The sequence below is a fragment of the Phyllobates terribilis genome, unplaced genomic scaffold (genome assembly GCF_046119375.1).
Source record: "Phyllobates terribilis strain yellow unplaced genomic scaffold, ASM4611937v1 Scaffold_3__8_contigs__length_932513732, whole genome shotgun sequence".
NCBI lineage: Eukaryota > Metazoa > Chordata > Amphibia > Anura > Dendrobatidae > Phyllobates > Phyllobates terribilis.
Genome location: NW_027362763.1, coordinates 224,892,889 through 224,909,483, shown reverse-complemented (window position 1 = coordinate 224,909,483; position 16,595 = coordinate 224,892,889). Strand labels below are relative to the sequence as shown.

At 41.4% G+C, this 16,595-nt stretch overlaps 2 protein-coding genes across 2 annotated transcripts in view; one reads left to right on the top strand and one right to left on the bottom strand.

Annotated features, from left to right (window-relative positions):
• The window catches only part of AGTR1 (angiotensin II receptor type 1), a 153,971-nt gene that overhangs the window by 64,276 nt on the left and 73,100 nt on the right, over window positions 1-16,595 (top strand). The window lies entirely within an intron of this gene.
• LOC141258508 (uncharacterized) overlaps window positions 1-16,595 on the bottom strand; it is a 47,097-nt gene that overhangs the window by 757 nt on the left and 29,745 nt on the right. The window lies entirely within an intron of this gene.

Genomic DNA, 16,595 nt, shown 5'->3' with positions numbered 1-16,595 from the left:
TTTAAAGGATTCAGTCATATCTAAATTAAATTAATATCAATAGGTTTGGTCAAGCTTTGTTTTTCTCTGTTTGAAAATAGATTGAACATAGCTTCAGTGTCTCCACTATGATCAAAAGCAGATCAATCCGAGGAGGATCGAGTTTGAGTTGAATTTCCTGAAAAAAAAACTTGTTCTGCACAATTTTCCACACTGGTGAGCTATCAGAGATCGAGCTAAGGTCATTTTATGTTGCCCCATGGATCTTACCATAATATCCTGCCGCTATGACATCTCACAGATTATCATACCTTGTATAGTGGTGATCAGTACCTGAGCCATCTGAGATCAGCAGTTCCCAGTCGAGCACAGTTTGTACAGCAGTCATTCTCTATCTCCAGAGTCATTAGGTAAGGCTCTCTTTTGTAGTATATAAGCTCTTATGGTTAGTAAGGTCCTCTCTTTCTGTCTTCTATACCTTGTAAACTCTTACGGTCAGTGGGGTCTTTTCTCCCTCTCTCGCCTGTAAAGTGTCAGCTCTATGGTCAGTCGGGTCCTCTTTCTCTCTCCCTCCCCCTGTAATGTGTAAGCTCTTATGATCAGTAGGATCCTCTCTCTCACACCTGTAAAGTGTAAGCTATTATGGTCAATGGGGTCCTCTCTCTCTCTCTCTCACCTGTAAAGTGTAAGCTCTAAAGGTCAGTAGGATCATCTCCCTCCCATGTAAAGTGCAAGCTCTTATGGTCAGTAGGATCCTCTCTCTCTGTTCCCTATAAAGTGTAAGTTCTTATGGTCAGTGGGATCCTCTCTCACTCTCCCTCCCCTGTAATGTGTAAGCTCTTATGGCCAGTAGGATCCTCTCTCACATGTGAAGTGTAAGATCTTATGGTCAGTAGGATCCTCTCTCTCTGTCCACTGTAAAGTGTAAGCTCTTATACTCAGTGGGATCCTTTCTATCTCAAATGTAAAGTGTACGCTCTTTATGGCAGTGCGATCCTTTCTCTCTCACCTGTAAAGTGTAAGCTCTTATAGTCTGTGGAGTCCCCTTTCCCTCTGGCTTACAAAGTGTAAGCTCATATGACCAGCAGGGTTTACTCTCTCTCTCTCCTCTCCCCCACATGAATTTTCTGATCCATTACAAGCTTTTCAGTATTGAGATTTGGGCAAATTTATTTACCTCAAATCAATTTTTTACAGAAAATTCTGCAAAGTCAGCAAATTCTAATTTCAAAAGATTCACAAATGTCTAATAAAAAGCCATGATGATAAAGTGTATTTGTTTTTTTATTTTTTACATATTGATATTTGGTATTTTACATTGTTTTTCTAAGTATTTGGCTATAATTTGTTGATAAATATTTATTTTATTTTAGTAATTTCTATTTTAATGCACACTATAATATTGCAAACTGTTACCTGTTATCCTTGAATGTGGCCATTGGGCTACAAAGGTTGTTAACGTCTAGTAACTGTAACAGTGACTGTAACTCCAGAAATATTTGGACAGTGACATAAGTTTTTGCATTTTAGCTGTTTACCAAAACATATTTAAGATACATTTATATCAATATAGGCTTAAAGTTCAGACTCTCAGCTTGAATTTGAGGGTATTTAAATCTTAATTGGAGTAAGGGTTTAGGAATTACAGCACTTTAATATGTAGCTGCTTCTTTTTAAACGGATCAAAAGTAATTAGACAATTATCTCAAAAGCTTTTTAATGGGCGCATGGGCTATTCCCTCTTTAATTCATCATCAACTAAGCAAGTACAAGGCCTGGAGCTTATTCCAGGTGTGGCATTTGCATTTAGAAGCTGTTGCTGTGAACCAGAAGCATGCAGTCAAAGGAGTTCTTAAGAGTCCCATTAGGCTGAATAAAAGAAGAAATCCATCAGACATAGCTGAAATGTTAGAAGTGGCCAAATCAAGAGTTTGCTACAGTCTGACAAAAAAAGAGCACAGTGGTGAGCTTGGGAACTCAAAACGTCCTGGACATTCATGGATGGCAACAGTGTTGCATGATCGCAGAATCCTTTCCATGTTGAATAAACAACCTTTCACAAAATCCACTCAAATGATGACCACTCTTCAGGAAATAGGTGTTTCAGTATCTAACTCTGCTATAAACAGAAGTCTTCATGAGAATAAATACAGAGGTTTCACCACAAGGTGCAAACCAATAATCAGCCTTAAAAATAGAAAGGCCAGGTTAGACTTTACCAAAAAAAATCTAAAAAAGCCATCCCAGTTCTTGAAAAGCATTCTTTAGACAGAAACTGAGATTAACCTGTACCAGAATGATGGGTAGATGAAAATATGGAGGAGGTTTGGAACAGTCCATGATCCAAAACACACCACATTCTCTGTAAAACATGGTAGAGTCAGTGTGATGGAATCGGCATGCATGGTTTCCGATGGCACTGCGTCACTATTATTTATTGATGATGTGACTGAAGACAGAAGCAGCCGGATGACTTCTGAAGTTTACAGGGCGATACTTCCTGGTCAGATTCAACCAAATGCAGCCAGGGTGTTGCTTCACAGTATAGATTGACAATGACCCAAAACATACTGCAAAAGCAACCCAGGAGTTTTATTACCCCTTTACATCCTCAAACCTGTTTTCACCTTCATGACCACTTTATGAGATAAGGTTGGAATGCTTCAACGGACCCCACTGATTCTGAGACTGTTTTTTGTGACATATAGTACTTCATGATAGTGGTAAAATTTGTTTAATATTTTTGCGTTTATATGAGAAAAAAATGGAATATTGGTGAAAATGTAAAAAAAATTGCAATTTTCAAATTTTATTTTTTGTGCCGTTAAATAACTTTTGTCACCCAAAATAGTTACTAAATAACATTTCCTACATATCTACTTTACATCAGTATAATTTTTGAAACATTTTTTTTTGTTAGGAAGTTGTAAGGGTTAAAACTTGACCAGTGATTTCTCATTTTTCCAACAAAATTTACAAAACCATTTTTTAGGGACCACATCACATTTGAAGTGACTTTGAATGGGTCTTTATGAAAGAAAATATCAAAAAGTGACACCATTCTCAAAAAACTTTACTCCTCAAAGTGCTAAAAACCACATTCAAGAAGTTTATTAACCCTTCAGGAGCTTCACATGAATTTTTGGAATGTGGAAGAAGAAAATGAACATTTAACTTTTTTCACAAAAATATTACTTTAGACCCAATTTTTTTTATTTTTACAATGGTAACAGAAAAAAATGGATGCAAAATGTGTTATGCAAATTTTCCTGAGCATATGTATGGGAAAACCACTGTTTGGGCGCACGGCAGGGTTTGGAAGTGAAGGAGCGACATTTGATTTTTTGAATGCAAAATTTGCGAAATAATTAGCGGACACCATGTCACATTTGGAGAGCCCTTGATGTTCTCAAACAGTGGAAATCCCTCACAAGTGACATCATTTTGTAAACTAGACCCCAGAGGGAACTTATCTAGATGTGTGGTGAGTACCTTGAACCCCCAGGTGCTTCACAGAAGTTTATAACATTGAGCTGTGAAAATAAAAATTTCAAATTTTTCCTACAAAAATGTTTTTTAGCATTTCCATAAGGGTAACAGAAGAAGTTGCACCATACAATTTGTTGTGCAATTTTTCTGAGAACGCCGATATGCAATATGTGGAGGAAAACTACTGTTTGGGCACATAGCAGGGCTTGGAAGGGAAGGAGCGACATTTGGCTCTTTGAATGTAAAATTTGCTGGAATAATTAGCGGACGCCATGTCGCATTTGGAGAGCCCCTGATGTGCCTAAACAGTGGAAATCCCCCACAATTGACACCATTTTGGAAACTAGACCCCTTTGGGAACTTATCTAGATGTGTGGTGAGCACATTGAACCCCCAGGTGCTTCACAGAAGTTTATAACATTGAGCCGTGAAAATAACAATTTCATATTTTTCCCACAATGATGTTCTTTTAGCATCATTTTTTTTTTCACAAGGGAAAAAATATAACCCAAAATTGGTTGTGCAATTTCTCCTGAGTACACAGATACCCCATATATGGGGGTAAACTACTGTTTGAGTGCACGGCAGAGCTTAAAAAAGAAGGAGTGGTGGGTTGGAAAACAGACTTTCCAAACCACCATTCAGATTTGATGGAATGGTTTGAGGGTGTCATGTCGCGTTTGGGGAGCCCTGATGTCCCTCAGCAGTGGAAACCCCCCCAGAGTGACCAAATTTTGGAAACTAGACCCCTCTAGGAATTATTTTCTAGATGTGTGTTGAGCACCTTGAACTCACAGGTGCTTTACAGAATTTTACAACGTTGATATGTGAAAATGAAAAAATATATATTTTTCCCACAAAATTTTGTTTTTGCCACCACTTTTTTTATTTTCTCAAGGATATCAGGATAAAATGGATCCCAAAATTTATTGTGCAATTTTTCCTGTGTACACCAATACTCCGTATGTGGTTGAAAACTACTTTTGAGGCACACGGGAAAGTTCAGAAAGGAAGGAGCCCCATATTGGAGTTCAGATTTTGCTGGACTGGTTTGACGGTGCCATGTCACATTGGCAGAGCCCTTAAACTGCCACAACAGCAGAACCCCCCATAAGAGACCTGATTTTACAAACTACACCTCTCAATAAATTCATCTAGATGTGCAGTGAGCATGTTCACCACATGTGCCGCAAAGAGTTTTATACCATTGGGCAGTAAAGAAAGAATAATCACATTTTTACCACCAAAGTTTTGTTTTAGCCCCAGATTTTACATTTTCACATAGGAAAGTGGGTAAAAATGGCACCAAAATTTGTCACACAATTTCTGCTGAATTTAGAAATAACCCATATGTGGCTGTACAGTACTGCTTAGCCACATGGTGAGACTCGGGAGGGACGGAGCTCTATTTGCCTCCTGGAATGCATATTTTCCAAGAATAGTAGGTGGACTCCATATACAGAGTCCCTAAGTGCTAGAAGAGCAGAATCTTACTGCAAGTTACCCCACTTTGGAAATTATACCCCTTTTGTAATTTATGTACAGGTGTGGTCAGGATTTTAACTACATGGGTGTGTTCCAGAAACAAGCAACAGTGGATGTTACTGAGTGAAAACTGAAAAACTGCCATTGTTGTAGTGACTAGTACATTGTAGTGACCAGTACTTTGTTGTGACCAGTACGTTGTAGTGACAGTACATAATAGTGACCAGTACATTGTGCCCAGCTCATGCTCCTGGAGACATGCACCCGTAAATTAGGCGTGCTCTCATCGCTACAGAAATACCAAACATGTGGATGCTAAATGTGGTTTAGGCACACTGGGGCTCAGAAGAAAGGGGGAATTTGGATATGGGAGCACAGAATTTGCTGAATTTCTTCTGGTGGGCAAGGAGACATTTCGCTTTTCCAGAGCCTTTGTGCTACCAGTAACGTGAAAGCCCCCTATATTGATGATGGACGTGAGTGGAGGCTTTTTTTTTGAGGATTGAGTTTAAGCTTCTATTGGTAAGATTTTACATAATATATCATACATACATAATATACATTTTTCCTGTGCTTTACACTTTGCACTTTAAATCTCCGAGTGACGTGATTAGATAAAACCTCTGAGAGATCCATATACTATAATGAGGCAGCAGAGTTATTCTGGACTCCATCTGGCCTCTGTTCAGTGGTGTCTTTTTTTCAAAGGTGCAAAAAACTGTGGCCAACAGCGCTTCATTCACACCTAATAAAAAGATGGACACCACCGGATCATAGGCCAGACGGCGTCCACAGTGCCTCCATCTGCCTCATTATAGGGAATCTTCTACCAGGGGTTCTGTCTGAATCAAGTATCAGAGATTTACATGGAAACCGCAGTGTAAGCACTCAGCGCTGAGCGCATGATAAATGTGAGCCGAGCCTTACTGCAATCTTTGGGAGGCAGAACGAACAAATCAGCAGCAGGTGAAGAATTGTTTTTATTTATTTATTATACCATTCTTCCTGCGGTATAAATGATTAGACAACTTTATTCTTTGGGTTTGTGCAATTACAGCGATACTAGATTTGCATTGTTTTTTATGTTTGTCTGCTGTCACACATGAAAAGACTTTTTTCTTTGAAAAAACAGTTTTTTGCATCGCTATATTTTGGAAGCTATAATTTTTCTTTATTTCTGCCGACAGAGTCATGTGAGGACTTGTTTTTTGCGAGGGACGGGTTCACGGTTTTATTGGTACCACTTTCGAGCACATGACATGTTTTGATCGCTTTCAATTACGATTTTTGGGAGGAAAAATAAACAAAAACCAACAATTCAGGAATTTTTTTTTTTATTTTTTATGCCGTTGTGGTAAAATTGATAAAGCAGCTTTATTCTTCGGGTCAGTACGATTACAGCGATACTCCATTTATATATTTTTTTTATGTTTTGGCGCTTTTACACAATAAAAACCATTTTATAGAAAAAATGATTATTTTTGCATTGCTTTATTCTGAGAGCAATACATTTTTTATTTTTCAGCTGATGGAGCTGTATGGGACAAGATGACGTTTTCAGCGGTACCATTTTTATTTACATTCGTCTTTTTGATCGTGTTTTATTCCACTTTTTGATCGGCACCACTCCTGGCACTGAGAGTCGGGTGTCAGCTGTCAAAATCAGCTGACACCCAACGGCGATAGTGTGTGCACATCCTCTGTGCACGTAAAACCGCCATTACTTTTTCATACTTCCAAGGTCGTTAAATACCAGGCATCCTTGACGTATGGATACGTGTAAGGCCATAAAGGGGTTAAGGCAAAGAAGTGGTTGTTCTGCAATGGCCAAGTCAGTCACCAGCTCTCAACCCCATCGAGCAGCATTTCGCTTGCTTACGACAAAACATAAGGCAGAAAGACCCACAAACAAGCAACAACTGAAGCTAGCTGCAGTAAAGGCCTGGCAAAGCATCTCAAAGGAGGAAATTCAGCATTTGGTGACGTCATTGGCTTCCAGACTTCAGGCAGTCATTGCCTGCAAAGGATTCTCTGCAAAGTATTAAAAATGATAATTTTATTTATGGTAAAGTTAATTTATCCAATTACTTTTGAGCCCCTGAAATGAGGAGACTTTGTAGAAAAATGGTTGTAATTCCTAAACGTTTCACAAGATATTTTTGTTCAACTCATTTAATTAAACCTGAAAGTCTACACTTCAATTGCACCTCAGTTGTGTAATTTTAAATAAAAAATAGTGGCACACAGAGCCCAAATCACAAAGATTCAGTCACTGTCCAAATATTTCTGGACCTAACTGTATGTATGAATGTGTGTTTAAAATCAAATTGTAAAAGTGAGAAAACACTGTAGAGAAAATCATGTGAAAAATTTAGCTTCCTTTCTTGGATGAGAGATAAATGACCTTCTGGTTTGTTGCAATCCACAAGGTCAAACAGGAAATAATTTACTTAGTAATTTGGCAGACAATAAAATATTTGAGAACTCTATTGCCAATTTATCCAGAACATTAACAGAATACACAGTACTTATGTCATTACCACAAAGAACAGAAACACAATTCTGGAAAAGTCATAATTGGACAATTCTAATACTGGAAAATAATAACTACTTTATGATTCTGTTATAGGGGACCTATCATCAGAAAATGACCCATTCATTTAGGTTTTAATGTTAAATATATATTTTTTACATATTACAAATAGAAAGTAAAAAAATAGAACTCTTGCAATTTTCACACTGGCCTCTGGGGATTTTTTAGCCTTAAACTTCCTTTTGTTTCAAGAAACAATACATGTACATAGCCACAATGCCCAGATATTAACCCTTTTCTTTTGCATTGAAGTGTCCAATGAGTCTGTGCAAAAGTCATTGTGAAGGGAGGGGAGCAGACTCAGCTGTGACATCTATTGTGATGGTGGTTTCTGTGTTATCCGCTGTGTATAGAGATGCAAGCTGTCATTATAATCCTGCCTCCAATAACATGGAACCTTACTGTAAACTCTTCCTGAAAGGACAGAAAGTCTGAGTCTAAAAAAAGCCCCAGTGGCCAGTGTGAAAATTGCAGGATTACTAGTTTGGCTTTTTTAATCAATGTCATAATATGAAAAAACTTCCATAAATATAAACAACTAGCTATTAAACCCGTTTTATGCCCAGGTGGCGAGCATTTTTATTGGTATATGGTCTCCCATGCTGGTATGTGCTGCCCCCCTCCTGGTATTTGTGCTGTCCCCACCATCCTATCCTGGTATGCATGGCACTCCTCACACCCAATCCTGGTATGCGTGGCACCCCTCGCCCCCAATCATGGTATGCGTGGCACCTCTCACGCCCAATCCTGGTATGTGTGACACCCCTCACCCCCAATCCTGGTATGCGTGGCACCCCTCACCCCCAATCCTGGTATGTGTGGCACCACCTCACCCCAATCCTGGTATGTGTGACACCCCTCACACCCAATTGTGGTATGCGTGGCACCCCTCACCTCCAATCCTGGTATGCGTGGCACTCCTCACCCCCAATCCTGGTATGCGTAGCACCCCCTCACCCCCAATCCTGGTATGTGTGACACCCCTCACCCCCAATCCTGGTATGCGTGGCACCCCTCACCCCCAATCCTTGTATGCATGGCACCCCCTCACCCCCAATCCTGGTATGCGTGGTACTCCTCATCCCTATTTTGGTATGCATGGTAGCCCATCCCTCATCCCTATCCTGGTATGTATGGTATCCCTCATCCTGGTATGCATGGGACCCTCACCCACATCCTGGTATGCATGGCACCCCTCTTTCCCCATCCCGGTATGCATGGCACCCCTCGTGCCCAATCCAGGTATGCATGGCACCCCTCATCGCCCCAATCCTGGTATGCATGGCACCTCTCATCGCCCCAATCCCGGTATGCATGGCACCCCTTATGGCCCCAATCCTGGTATGCATGGCACCCCTCATCGCCCCAATCCCGGTATGCATGGCACCCCTCATCGCCCCAATCCTGGTATGCATGGCACCCCTCATCCCCCAATAATGGTATGCATGGCACCCCTCATCCCCCAATCCTGGTATGCGTGGTCCCCTCACCCTGGTATGCATGGTCCCCTCACCCTGGTATGCGTGGTCCCCTTACCCCCCAATCCTTTTATGCGTGGTCCCCTCACCCTGCAATCCTTGTATGCGTGGTCCCCTCACCCCGCAATCCTTGTATGCGTGGTCTCCGGCGAACAGAGGAGCCGTGACAACGCTCCTCCTGGTCAGGTAAGTATATAAGTATGGCGCCGGAGATCGCGGTATGTGTTCAGTGTCTACGCATACCGCGATCTCCGGTGCCATACGCTCCTCTTACCTGTAACGGCTCCATGCGTGCTTCTGTCTGGAGCCAGACTGCGCGTCACGCATGCGCAGTCTATAAAGGCTTCAGACAGAGACACGCATCTCCCATTATATTATACAGTGCCTACAAGTAGTATTCAACCCCCTGCAGATTTAGCTGGTTTGATAAGATGCAAATAAGTTAGAGCCTTCAAGCTGAAAACGAGAGTAGGTTTTATGAACAGAAGCATAAATCTTACAAACCAAAAAGTTATGTTGCTCAGTTGAATTTTATTAAATTTTAAACATAAAAGTGTGGGTCAATTATTATACAACCCCTATGTTTAATATTTTGTGGAATAACCCTTGTTTGCAATTACAGCTAATAATCGTCTTTTATAAGACCTGATCAGGCCGGCACAGGTCTGTGGAGTTATCTTGGCCCACTCCTCCATGCAGATCTTCTCCAAGTTATCGAGGTTCTTTGGGTGTCTCATGTGGACTTTATTCTTGAGCTCCTTCCACAAGTTTTCAATTGGGTTAAGGTCAGGAGACTGACTAGGCCACTCCAACACCTTGACTTTTTCCCTCTTGAACCAGGCCTTGGTTTTCTTGGCTGTGTGCTTTGGGTCGTTGTCTTGTTGGAAGATGAAATTACGACCCATCTTAAGATCATTGATGGAGGAGCGGAGGTTCTTGGCCAAAATCTCCAGGTAGGCCGTGCTATCCATCTTCCCATGGATGCGGACCAGATGGCCAGGCCCCTTGGCAGAGAAACAACCCCACAGCATGATGCTGCCACCACCATGCTTGACTGTAGGGATGGTATTCTTGGGGTCGTATGCAGTGCCATCCAGTCTCCAAACGTCACGTGTGTGGTTGGCACCAAAGATCTCGATCTTGGTCTCATCAGACCATAGAACCTTGAACCAGTCTGTCTCAGAGTCCTCCAAGTGATAATGAGCAAACTGTAGACGAGCCTTGACATGACGCTTTGAAAGTAAAGGTACCTTACGGGCTCGTCTGGAACGGAGACCATTGCGGTGGAGTACGTTACTTATGGTATTGACTGAAACCAATGTCCCCACTGCCATGAGATCTTCCCGGAGCTCCTTCCTTGTTGTCCTTGGGTTAGCCTTGACTCTTCGGACAAGCCTGGCCTCGGCACGGGAGGACACTTTCAAAGGCTGTCCTGGCCGTGGAAGGCTAACAGTAGTTCCATAAGCCTTCCATTTACGGATGATGCTCCCAACAGTGGAGACAGGTAGGCCCAACTCCTTGGAAAGGGTTTTGTACCCCTTGCCAGCCTTGTGACCCTCCACGATCTTGTCTCTGATGGCCTTGGAATGCTCCTTTGTCTTTCCCATGTTGACCATGTCTGAGTGCTGTTCACAAGTTTGGGGAGGGTCTTAAATAGTCAGAAAAGGCTGGCAAAAGAGATCTTTAATCCACACATGTGAAGCTCATTATTCTTGGCGCCTGAACTACTTCTTAATACTTTAGGGGGACCAAACAGAATTCTTGTGGTTTGAGGGGTTGAATAATAAATGACACTCTGAATTAACTTTTAACGTTTTAAAAAAATAAATAAATAAAATTTGCTGCAGTGCATTTCCCACTTCCAGGCTGATCTACAGTACAAATGTCACAATGCCAAGTTAATTCCGCATGTGTCAACCAGCTAAATCTGCAGGGGGTTGAATACTACTTGTAGGCACTGTAGATAGTCAATGTTCTCATGATAGTTTCCCTTTAACTCAAAAATTAACATATTACAAAAATATGAAATGTCCTAAGTATAAATTAAAAGTCAATGTTGACTTTCCCTTGAAAATTATTTGAAGTTTTAGTTATAAGTATTATAAAATATAATAAAATATACTGTAACGTCCTTTTCAATATGCCTCATTTGATATTTTTATTACATTCTTTGGGAGAATTTATTTATTTTAAAGAATTTGGATTGGCAAAATTTAAACTAAAAAAAACTATTTCTATTTTTTACTGAAAGAGCGTGATATAATTCCCTAATAGGGTTATACTAGACTATACAACTACATCAAAGTAAGTAGCCCCCAAAAGTGCAAAAGCAATTCCTGGCTAAGATGGGTCAGATGATGCTTTACATGGTCTCTCTCCGTCAGTCAGCATTTCTTTCAGGGTCCAACATTTCCAACATTTCAATCGCTATTTGCAAGACATTTTAAACCCCATTCAAATCTGGTCAAAAATGACAATGTTGGGGTACAATTCAGTAAGTCCACCCTCCATTTGCTGACTAATTAAGAGGAATCATGTCACACAGAATCACGAACAGGGGCATTTGGGGCAACTGCCCTGAATCAATAGGGAATTGATTAGGGAAGTAATGCTTTTTATTATTTCAGTATGTTTGCAGCTCATTTTAGTTTTTTTGCTTGTTTCAGGAACCTGACATCCCTTTTAAATAATTATTCAGTAACGACTACTCATAGTTGGCCCTTGAGGGAGCTGGGTATATTAATGCACTATGCGTGAGCATGCATTCTGTTAGCATTGTTTATGAGGGGGTCACACTACTGGCATTCTCCATGAGGGGGTCACTCTGCTGATGATGTTTATGAAGTGGTCACTTTGCTGGCAATGCTTTTTAAGGGGGACAATCGGCTGACAATGTTTATCAAGAGGGTCACTCTGCTGGCAATGTTTATTAAGGAGGTCACACAGATGGTGATGTTTATCGGGGGTCACTATGCTGCCAGTGTTCATGAGGTGGTCACTTTGGTAGCAATGTTTATGAGGGGTGTCACTTTGGTGGTGATGTTCATTATGGGGTTACTCTGCTGGTGATGTTCATGAGGGGGTCACTCTTCTGGTGATGTTTATGAGGGGTCACTCTGCTGGGGATGTATGTGATGGGGTCACTCTGCTGATCATGGTTATGAGGGGAGTACTCTGTTGGCAATGTTTATTAGGAGGGTCACTCCTCTGTTTTTGGGGAAACGCGTCGGGGCGACTTCAGAAACATAAGTGCTATACTCATTCATCATATATGAGTGTTGTGATTGAAGAGGCTATTTTAGAAACAGTATTAATGTTTTACTCATTTATTACATATGAGTTCTCTGAACCACTGATGTCCGATTTGCATTGTCTCTGATAAGAATCTATATACGCTTAGGAAATAGACCTGTTTTCTGAATAATATATATATGAATATGTAACCAGCATTATGCTATAAATAACACAGTCTATCAAGAGGTGATTTCAGAAACATGAGAAAGACATACAGTATGTATCTTCTTCAAGTGCTCCCCTGGTCTGCATCCTCCACCCACATCCACTACATGGTTCCCCCTCACTTTGGTTCCCCAGCACTCCAGCCAAATGAGAAGGTGTGTCCAAACTTTTGGTCTCTACTGTATATCTATGTAGTATAACTAATCGAAGATAAGTCTTTCGTCTGAGAGGCGATTGCAGAAACATTTGGTGCCTGATTCATGTATCAGATTTGAGTCTTGTCAATTTATTTGGTCTGGTCTGTACTGGTTAGGCATTCCTGCTGGGTCCTGGGCGGATGAATCTGGTCTTTGTAGCGCATATGCCTGAAGTGTCCTGGGTTTTTTGAAGCATGTATTTATATATATAGCTAATTATTACCAGTTCTTAGATACCATAATTTATTGAATCTACTGTGTATGCTATTTTTCCACCCTGATATTTCCACACTATCAAGATAGAAGGAGAGGAATGAGTGTTTGGACCGCTCATACATACTACTTGAACTGCTATAATTAAAGCAAAAAAGACGCAAGACAGCTACCAGAGATTAACATATATATCAAGAATCTTTAACTGTAGTTTAGACTTGAGGGAAATCTATACTATCTGTTTTTCATCTCTATTCGTATATCAGTAGTAGACTCATAACAGGGACAGAAGGGACAGTCACCGAGGAGCGGGGGCGCCATTCTCGTGATCTAGGGTGCCAACCTCCGCTGGCAGCCAGGACCAGCTTTAGGTACGGACTAGGGACACATTGAGATCAGAGAGGTTTTCCTTTGTCTTTGGACAAGGGAAACAGGTATCCATTTAGTTACACAGTTTGGGTTTTTTTTTCGTTGGTGAATTTTAATGATATTTAATAAAATGACAATGTTTTAAGGGAATTTATGTTCACAAATTTCAAACCTCCCCCTTTTTTCTATCATATATTTGACAAAAAATTTGAGGGTCACTCCTCTGGCAAAGTTTATTAGGAGGGTCACGGCTGGTGATGTTTATTAAGGGAGTCACTCTGCTGGCAATGTTTATGAGGGGGTCACTCTACTGGCAGTGTTTATGAGGGGGTCACTCTATTGGCAGTGTTTATGAGGGGGTCACTCTACTGGCAGTGTTTAAAAGCTAGTCACTTTGCTGGTGATGTTTAAGATGGGGTTACTCTGATGGCAGTGTTTATGAGGGGTCACAGCTTGCGATGATTATAAGGTGATCACTTTGCTTGCAATGTTTATAAGAAGTTCACTCTGCTGATCATGTTTATGAGGGGGGTCAATCTGCTGGCAATGTTTATGGTGGGGTTACTCTGTTGATTATGTTTATGAGGGGTCACTTTTGTGGGTTCTATTGTTTTGACTGAGTCTCATTTAACCATCATTTTTCAACAATATCAGCAAATAGAAAAGTGCCCTGTAATCTAAAGTAATGGCAATATATCATACTACAATGTAGTCTGGCACCTAAAGGCTGCCATACAGTTTAGAGAAAAGTTTGCTAAACCCATCAACTATGTTATGTTCTTATGTGTATGATGGCCCTCCAATTTTCCCAGATAATGTCAGGATAAGAAGGCATGTTAAATGTTAAATGTCAATGCTAAATCATTTTCTTTTCTTTTTTTTCTGGAGGGGGAGCTGCTAATCCCCTCTTCCCATTGAAAATACTTATACTTCCTAGCACAAAGATATAGTTAGCCAATCAGTACTAGGCTCCCTGTCTTCAAAAACCCTCCCACAGCCGCTAGGACAATCCTCAGCAAGAATGGCAATGACAAAGGATAGAGCTTTTAGTTCTTACTACAGATATACATTGCAAAAGTTACTTTCATGGTGAACAAAGATTTATTGCTATTGAGTTTCCAAACTTATGAACTGATGGCTCAACTAGAACAAAAGGTTATTGGAAATCTGCTGTTTCTCACACAGAAACAGACAAGTCAGCAGCAGAGCAAAACATACAATGATTACTAGAAAAATTGCACAATAAAAACCTGACTTAATGAGATTATTTTGTCCTTTCCACATCTTCACTAATCATAAAATGCAGCAGAGCTAGCCGTGTTCTACACAATGAACTCTGCAATCTGTAGCTAGATAGAAGTGCTAAGATTTGGCATAAACCATCATTTTACTGTCAGCTTAAGACATATATCATAAGTACAAGACGTACAATAGTGTTACTATATCCAGTGGACTTTAATTTAATGGGTGATTTGGTAGAGAAGAATTAGTAACTGGATTATTAGTTTGAAATCACACATAAACCTGATACAAGCAGAATAATGGTGAGAGGTGAGAAGGTCTCAAGTAAGAAAAGCTGCACGATAGTTCCTGTGCACCTAAATAAATAATTGCCCCTCATCATGCTCCCTGCTCAAATTATGACCCCCACACTGTCCCTCATATAATACACTGCTCAAAAAAATAAATGGAACACTAAAATACCACATACTAGTTATCACTGAATGAAATATTCCAGTTGCAAATCTTTATTCATTACATAGTGGAATGCATTGAGAACAATAAAGCATAAAAATGATCAATGTAAATCAAAATTAATATTCCATGGAGGTCTGAATTTGGAATGATACTCAAAATCAAAGAGGAAAATCAAATTACAGGCTGATCCAACTTCAGTGGAAATGCCTCAAGACAAGGAAATGATGCTCAGTAGTGTGTGTGGCCTCCACGTGCCTGTATTACCTTTCTACAACACCTGGGCATGCTCTTGATGAGGCGGCGGAAGTTCTCCTGAGGGATCTCCTCCCAGACTTGGATTAAAGCATCAGTCATCTCCTGGACAGTCTGTGTTGCAACGTGGCATTGGTGGATGGAATAAGACATGATGTCCCAGATGTTCTCGATTGGATTCAGGTTTGGGAAATGAGCAGGCCAGTCCAAAGCATCAATGCCTTCATCATGCAGGAACTGCTGACACCCTTCAGCCACATGAGGCCTAGCATTGTCATGCATCAGAAGGAACCCAGGGCCCACTACACCTGCATATGGTCTCACAATGGGTCTGATGATCTCATCCCGGTACCTAAAGGCAGTCAGGGTACCTCTGGCTAGCACATGGATGGCTGTGTGGCCTTCCAAAGAAATGCCTCCACACACTATTACTGACCCACTGCCAAACCGGTCATGCTGGAGGATGTTGCAGGCAGCAGAATGTTCTCCATGGCATCTCCAGACTCGTCTCTCACGTCTGTTACATGTGCTCAGTGTGAACCTGCTCTCATCTGTGAAGAGCACAAGGTGCCAATGTCGAATCTGCCAATCTTGGTGTTCTCGGGCAAATGTCAATTGCCCTACACGGTGTTGGGCTGTAAGCACAACACCCACTTGTGCACATCAGGCCCTCATACCACCCTCATAGAGTCTGTTTCTGACAATTTGAGCAGACACATGGATGTTGGTAGCCTGTTCGAGGTCATTTTGCAGGGCTCTAGCACTGCTCCTCCTGTTCCTCCTTGAACAAAGGAGGAGGTAGTGGTCCTGTTGCTGGGTTGTTGCCACCCTAAGGCCCCCTCCGCATCTCCAGGTATGCTGACCTGTCTCATGGTATCTGCTTCATGATCTGGACACTGTGCTGACAGACATGGCTACCCTTCTTGCCATACCTCGCATTGATGTGCCATCCTGGATTAGCTGCAGTACCTGAGCAACTTCTGTGTATTGTACTGTAGACATCGACTCATGCTATTGTACCTGTAGAGGTGAGAGCTAGTGATGAGCGAACGTGCTCACCACTACTCGGTACTCACCCGAGCATCACCCTGCTCGACAAGCTCGGCACTCGGCGAATATTTCCGTGTTGTTCGGGCGGGAGCTTGAGTCCCTGCCCTGCGTGTTTGGCACTCTTTAGACAGCCAATGAACATGCAGGGATTGCTTGCCACTGTAATCCCGTAGCCATGTTGGTTGTGACATTACAGCGATTGGCTGGCCGCATAGCGTTATCGGGTCTATTTAAGACCCGGTGACCCTAGGCTCGTCACAGTTTACCCCGGAAACAGGCAGAGTAGGGAGAGCTGCTGCTGAGTGAGGGAGAGATTTGCTTGTTTATTAGTCA